At 44.2% G+C, this 8,047-nt stretch overlaps 1 pseudogene; it reads right to left on the minus strand.

Moving 5' to 3' along the window:
• Positions 1–394: 394 nt before the first annotated feature.
• Positions 395–930, minus strand: LOC139165716 (adenosine 5'-monophosphoramidase HINT1 pseudogene; annotated as a pseudogene).
• Between the last annotated feature and the right edge of the window lie 7,117 nt (positions 931–8,047).

The raw sequence follows: 8,047 nt of genomic DNA on the forward strand, positions 1-8,047 counted from the left end.
CAAGGGGGCAATCTCAACTGCAGTGCTTAAAATTTCAGTGCAATAGTTCTCAATGTACAATCAGCTGCTTAACAACCATTTGAAGTTACAATAGAGCCCCCCCAAAAGTACTTACGACCTGATTTCGAAGTTTCAATGCCCACACCAGGGGTGGGTTCCTGCTGGTGTGCTCTGGTGCTCCGTTCCGGTTGGAGCCCACCGATTGTGTAATCCCACACACAATGCCGCCATCTTTTTAAAAAAATGGTGGGTTTTGCTCTCTGCGCATGCGCAGAAGTAAAATTGTCCCTCTGCTTATGCGCAGAGAGCCAAAATCACGTGAGAGGATGCAAGAGGATGCATGTGTGTGTGCATATGTAGTTGCAACACACACTAGCATTTTTTTTAAGCTTAAACTTTATTGATTTATGAGGAAAAATTATAATTGTCTTCCACACGAAACATTAATTAATTGGTATTATAGACAGAACAAGTGTGGACTCTATTCAATAGACTGAGGACAGTTTTTCTTCTCATTTGAAGTCTTAGCCTGGAGGCCAGCCCATCTGACGTCCCCCAAGTACATGGAGATGCACATGATAGACGGATTGAGCACCATCTGGACCTTCATTCACAACCATTCGGAATCCTCTAGTCAGACCCAACTGAGCTGCACATTTTTTCCCCACAATGATTAAATGGCCAAGAAGACTTGCATCGGTATCTTCCACTTGAGATATCTGAGCAATATGCTTCTTGGGGATCACTAGGAAATGAGTTGGAGCTTGTGGAGAAATATCGTGAAATGCAAGGCACTTCTTGTCCTTGAAGATGATCTTAGCGGGGATCTCTTTATGGATGATTTTCCCGAATATGGTGTCCCCGCCCGGCTGAGCCGCCTGAGCCTTGCAAACCTCCTCGGCCATCTCTGCACAGAAAAGCGCCCACTCGACTTCTTCGTCAGGGCCTTCTATAGACCGGCCCCACCCACTCCTCGAATCACTAGTAGCGGAAGGTAAGTGGAAACATGGCCCACACATATACCCACTCACACATGTAGTCATGTGATTGCATTGTGGATCCTTAGCAACCAGTTTACCGCTACAGCCAACTGCAGTGCACCATGGTCATGTGATTACCATCCGCCCCCCAGGTTTCCAGTGTTTACTTCCAGTTTTTGACCCCCAACAATGCTTATTGGGTATATTAATGGTTTTACTTAACAGTTGTCATGTTCACTTAATAACCACAGCATTTGCTTAATGACTGCCTCATAAAATGTCATAAAGTCAGGTCCAGTCAGGTGGTGACCTGCTTAATGACTGCATTGACCTACAATCATAATCCCAGGCTAATTACAATCATAAATCTAAGACAACATATGTGATCACAAAAGAATGGGTAGGAGAAAGAATAGCAGAACATGGGAACAGAATGAAAAGATGGATCAGCCTAGATCCCTCCCTAGCCTCAAACAAACTAGGATCTAACCCCCTTCGAGTGCTGTTGACCCTTATCTAACTCTTACCAGGGGAGGACCATGAGTTGAGAAAATTTTGTGGCATAGGTTTTTAGCAAAAAATCAGCTTAATTGAACTTTCATGAGTAGGTCTAGGCAAGTGATGGTGAACGTTTTTTTCCTTGGGTGCCAAAAGAGCGTGCACACTCGCTATCGTGCATGTGTGAATGCCCACACCCATAATTCAATGCCTGGGGAGGGTGAAAACAGCTTTCTCCACCCCCTGGAGGCCCTCTGGTGGGCCCAGGAGGCTCATGTTTCGCCCTCCCCAAGCTCCAAAGCCTTCTCTGGAGCCGGGAGAGGGTAAAAACACCTTCTCCCATCCCCCTTAGGCTCTGTGTGCGAGTCAGAAATCAGCAGGTTGGCACATACATGCACATTGGAGCTTCACATTCAGCTAGGGCAACGGCTCGCAGATATGGCTCCGCGTGCCACCTGCTTAGATTCCTAAATCCCCCTAAATTGTAATGTGGTATTTTGATCTAGGCTTTCACTCTTGACAGTATGCCCAGTTAGGATGGAAATTTCCTTTCTTTTTTTTAATTTTCTGGATTGCATTGGCAATCATACTAGAAATTTAATCTGTCAATTGCATGACTAGCTGGTGGTGGGACCAACAGATGTTCATCCCCATCTTAGATCATTTCACTTTTGCAGTTGTACATCCTTGGCTATTGCTACACAGTTGAGGCTTCGTTCCTTTGGGCAACGCTATTTTAAGAGTATGGGCACCTTCCCAAAACAGGTGTCTTTCAGAAGTGTTGGGATGATAATTTGAATAATTTTATAAGAAAATTTAGGATTCTTTAATCACGCACCTCATTGTTATATTAATGGAGCTCAAGAATTGCTATCTCAATGTAAAATGAGTCTACGGAGAGGGGCGGCATACAAATCCAATAAAATGAAAATGACAGCAGAGGTTTGCCAGGGCTTGTTAGCTAGCTGGCTATGTTTTGGTTGAAGCTTTGAATTTCTCGTAATCCAATTATGTTCTTTTCTAATTATCCCCACTAGAGGGCACTGTAATGTCTTCAGAAAAACTTTTTCAAGTTTTTTAAAAAAAACTTAATTTCCCATTCCTAATAATGTTCTTTCATACACAATTTCTCCATATAGTTGAGAACTTTCAACTGAATAGTTCTAATTTATGTTTGGTTTACTTTGAAGTGGCTCAATAAAAACTGAAATCATTTTATAATATTTGGATTTGTTTATGAATATTCTGGTTGTCTATCCTAGGCACACCAAGGGTTTTTCTTCACGCACATATGCAGTTAAACCATGTGCAAATTTAATAAAAAAAAGTAGATGAAAGAAAGGAAAATATTTCTAAAAAGAGGTGGAGAAGGAGGAGGAGGGGAGGAAGAAGATAATAGCACCTCCCTCCCTCCCTCCCTCCCTCCCTTCTCCAGTTGAGGCTTCAGTTACTATGTCTGAGCAGCAAAAATAAAAATGATGAGTAGATTACAGGTGACTGTAAGAGAATTTTGCAAGCCTGGTTGTGCTTTACAGTATTTCCTTTCCCTCTTATAGCTTGTCTGAGTCTCTTTGGAATACTATCTCATTTCCCAGAACTGAAAGAATGTTCCATCCCTCTTAGTTTATAAAAGTTCATGGACACTTCCCATAAATTCATCTTTGACTGTCTACACCGAACTGTACTACTGCACCAGACTGGGCTTTTTCAACTCATACAGCAAAAAGTAGATGACTGGGGAAGCCAATCAAGACCTCCTGTGTCTGTGATCCTTGGAGAGCTATCTCCAATATCTTAACTACAGCTCCATCACTGGAGCCTATATCCAGCAACGGGCCACCCTTCCTGGCACTATAGGAACGGGCCGGGAGCGCATGTGCACTCCCAGCGTGAGATTCGGCTTCTGCGCATGCACAGAGGCCGAATCTCACGTGAGAACAAGATTTTTGCTTTTTTTAGCTTCCACACATGCACAGAAGCAAAAAAGTCCAAAAATGGATGGTAAGTCCAGCCCTGGCGTTTGCAGCCCCAGTGCTCACTGCCCACCCAGCCCCGGCGTTCACAGCACACCCTGCCCTGGCCCTTACTTTTGGGGGAAGAGCCGAGACTGTGTGCTTTCTCGCACCTTCGCGGCTTTGCCCTCCTGCAGCAGCAGCAGCAGCAGCAGCACCTTCTTCCTGCTTTACTTTCACCACATCGAGAAAATGTGCGGGGAGTAGTCTGGGCAGCTGGAGCTCAGCACTTCTGCTGTTACTGCTGCATGCATGGCTGGGGCTCTTCCGCGCCATGGTGAGATTTGGCTGCTGTCCATGTGCAGCAACTGAAATCTCGCACGAACGTCCCTCATACAGCGAGATTTCAGCAAAAATTGCCCATTTTTTTGCTTCTACGCATGCGTGGAAGCAAAAAACCAGTGATTTTCACCAGAATCTCACCGGTTGCTCACATACATGCACGTGCACAGCCGGCGGTGATGAAGCTGTGCACGCAACTCCATTTCTGTTACCAGAGTGGCGTTCCCCTGTTCCGGGAGGGCCCCACCCCTGCCTATATACTGAGGAGCTGCTACTTCACAAGGACACACATTACAACTTACTGGAAAAGGTAGATAGATTGGGCTTGAAGGTACCCGAGCTGAACTGGTTTTGACACTCTATACAAAGAGGACATTTGCTTTCGTACACCCCATGTAGATCTGGCAAGGCTTTGAGGGATATACCTAGATCAGACCAGCTTTGAAGGTCTGGGTTGGCACATAGAGGACTGGGAACCGGGCTCTGTTCGCAATCCAACTGGAATCCAAACTGCTTATATTGCCATCATGTCTGGGGCAAAGGCCTGAGTTTTAACTAAACAGCAAATGGAGCTTTGGCAGAAAGTGGGGCTGCCAATTAGTTCCAGATGTGCCTGGTGACATACAGCTATGTGTGTGCCTCTCTTCTCTTGTTGCCTTTGCTCAGCATCTGTGGCTTGAGCCGGCTTCCGATCCAAAGCCAACATCCGCCTGGAGGGACTTCTGGTATCTCGTTCCTTTGCAGGGTTATTTGCAGCACAGACATTCCATGGTAGTCCTTCTCAGTCTTTCTCTCCCCTCTCCCTTTCTCTCCTCCCCCCAATTCTTCACAGCTGGCATGGCTGAAAGACTCATTTCCTGCTTGCTAGAGCTGATAGTCAAAAGCAAATGGAGGGTGTGTGTAGAGCTTTTACCGTCCAACCTTGAAAAGGGTCCCTGTCCACACCCACAACTGGTTGGGCAGCTTTATGCATACAGGTGCAAAACCTTCCCAGTATGAGATTGAGAGAAATGAAGGGATGGAGGGGAGGGAATATATATATGGTGGGAGGGAGGGAGGGAGAGAGAGAGAGAGAGAGAGGGAGGGAGGGAGAGAGAGAGAGAGAGATGGAGGGAGGGAGGGAGAGAGAGAGAGGGAGGGAGGGAGGGAGAGAGAGAGACAACAACACTGAGCAAGAGCTACAATTCTGCTTCTGAAAAACAGAAGAAAGAGAGCTAGGGTCTATGGCAGTAATGGCGAACCTATGGCAAAGGTGCCACAGGTGGCATGCAAGCTGTTGTCCCAGCTCAGTTCCAGCGTGCATGTGTGTGCCAGCCAGCTGATTTTTGGCTCACAAAGAGATTCTGAGAGGGCATTTTTGACTTCCAGAGAGCCTCTGGGGGGATGCTTTTACCTACCCCTGGCCCCAGGGAAGCCTTTGGAGCCTATCGAGGGTGAAACACGAGCCTACTGGGCCCACCAAAAGTTGGGAAATAGGCCGTTTCCGACCTCCAGAGGGCCTCCATGGGGCAGGGGAAGCTGTTTTTGCCCTCCCCAGGCATTGAATTATGGCCATGGGCATTTGCGCATGAGCAACAGCGCACACACATACTATTTTGTGTAAAAAAAGGATCGCCATCACTGGTTTATGGGATGCCTTGGCTCTCATTGGACAGATTAGGAATTCACAGGGGGGGGGGATAATGGAGGGAGGAATCTCCATCTTTGATTTCAATTTGTGGATTTAAAGGACTAGACTAGTGATGGTGAACTTATGGCATGGGTGCCACAGGTGGCAAGCGGAGCCATATCTGCTGGCACACAATCTATTGCCCTAGCTTAGCCACAACCTGCATGTGTATGCTGGTCAGCTGATTTTTGGCTTGCACAGAGGCTCTGGGAGGGCATTTTTGGCTTCCAGAGAGCCTCCAGAGGGGATGGGGAAGGTCATTTTTACTCTCCCCTGGCTCCAGGGAAGCCTTTGGAGCCTGGGGAAGGTGAAACACGAGCCTAGTGGGCCCATCAGAAGTTGGGAAACAGGCCATTTTTGGCCTCTAGAGGGCCTCTGGGGGTGGGATGGGAGAAGCTGTTTTTGCCCTCCCCAGGCATTGAATTATGGGTGTGGGCACTCACGCATGCACGATAGCACACGCCCCGCTCTTTCGGTACCGGAGGAAAAAAAGGTTCGCCATCACTGGACTAGACCTTGCTCTGTTTTGGAGAACATCTTCCATACTTTTGCAGAACCAAGTTTTGTTTTAATTTGGTCATCAGAGTGTTACTGCAGTGACTTCTGTGTATATTAAAATGATGGGAAGTTTAGGGGAGATGTTTCCTCCGGAATTTTGGAATGGTTCTAGGCCAGACATTCCTTTTCTGCCTAAGAGGTAGCCAATTGGAGGGGAGCAAGGAAGGACAAATTGGCTATGAGTGGACATGGCAGCAAAATTTAAAGCGACAAAACCACTTCAGTCTTATGGATTCTAAGAAGTCAAGATCCAACCTCAAGAGCCAAAGGGATTTTCCCAGGAGAAATAAAAAACCTCATCCTCTCAGCAGAAATTATTTTTTCCCCAGTTCCAATGAAATAACTTAGAATGACCAAACGTGCAAAATGAAAAGCTCTATTCTTAGCCATTTACAGTAGGAATATACACTATGAAACACTTGTGTTTCTCCTTTTAAGCTGAGTGGGAAACTCAAAACAAAAACTTCCCAGGCTTCAGGAGAGGGAGTGCTAAACTAAACAACCTAGTAGGTGTGTGCCTTCTGTAAAAACCGTTTAGTCAGCTACAGCTGTTTAAGGGCTTGATGTGGAAAAAAGCCATACACTTCTTCAGTATAAAAAGACAAATTATTTGGTTTCGTAGTATTTACAAATCATGCCACATCAACCACATCTGTAACCTGGCATAGAATCAGGGCATTATATTAAGGGTAGTGCCTCCTGGTTTCTCACAAAAGACGTTACTGTTCTCCAAAGAAGCAGAGTTAGCTTTAGGGTTGAAAAAATTGGTCCAGAGCCACTTTTTTTTTCTAAAGGCGTATCATCATGTCTTCCACTGGACTATCCTTACCTGTTCTGAAGGCACTTTTGGACCAGGATTCTGTGCCAGGCTTCTGTGTTCCCCTATGTTCTTAATGTTGGATAGTTGACTTGTTTTATTTTGAACTTATCTATGGTGTAGACTTGAAAACATTGGGAAACAAATCTTTTTCAGAGATTTATTCTTTATTTTTCTAGTGTAACATTTGCCTTTTATGGCAATTTTTTTTTAAACAAATTACAATTTACAACAATGAAAACTATGGTAATATATTTTAACGCTTAATAAAAAAGTGTATAAAATAAGAAGAAAAAATAGGAGGCGCAGAAAAGAAAGAAAAAACAAATAATAAAGAATAAAATAAAGAATAAAGAATAAAATAAATGTATAAAGAAGTTATTTCCCCCTTCATCACAGGTATAAACAATTTTAGTAACATCATCTTTTCTTAAAATGAAACAAACATATACTTCCCATATCCCATGTCTTAATTCAGTCCTGATGTCAGCAAAAGTTCATTAAAGGTTAGAATAGAATAGAATAGGATAGAATAGAATAGAATTCTTTATTGGCTAAGTGTGATTGGACACACAAGGAATTTGTCTTGGTGCATATGCTCACAGTGTACATAAATGAGTCCGCGGAGAGGGGCGGCATACAAATCTAAATAATAAATTAAATAAATAAATGAAAAGATACATTTGTCAAGAATCATGAGGTACAACACTTAATGATTGTTAAAGGGTACAAATAAGCAATCAGGAAATGATCAATATTAATAAAAATCATAAAGATATAAGCAACAAGTTACACTCATACAGTTATAAATGGGAGGAAATGAGTGATTAGATCAGATTAGATTTATTGGATTTATATGCCGCCCCTCTCCGCAGACTCGGGGCAGCTCACAACAATGACAAAAACAGTACATAGTAACAAATCTAATATTTGGCAATCTAATTCAGTGTTTTTCAACCAGTGTGCCGGGGCACACTAGTGTGCCGCGAGACATGGTCAGGTGTGCCGCGAAGCTCAGAGAGAGAAAGAAAGGAAGAGAGAGAGAGAGAGAAAGAAAGCAAGAGAGAAAGAGAACAAGAGAGAGAGAAAGAAAGCAAGAGAGAGAGAGAGAAAGAAAGCAAGAGAGAAAGAGAACAAGAGAGAGAAAGAAAGCAAGAGAGAGAGAAAGAGAACAAGAAAAAGAAAGCAAGAGAGAGAGAAAGAGAGAGAAAGAAAGCAAGAGAGAGAGAGA

This window comes from Erythrolamprus reginae, chromosome 3, assembly GCF_031021105.1.
Source record: "Erythrolamprus reginae isolate rEryReg1 chromosome 3, rEryReg1.hap1, whole genome shotgun sequence".
Classification (NCBI taxonomy): domain Eukaryota; kingdom Metazoa; phylum Chordata; class Lepidosauria; order Squamata; family Dipsadidae; genus Erythrolamprus; species Erythrolamprus reginae.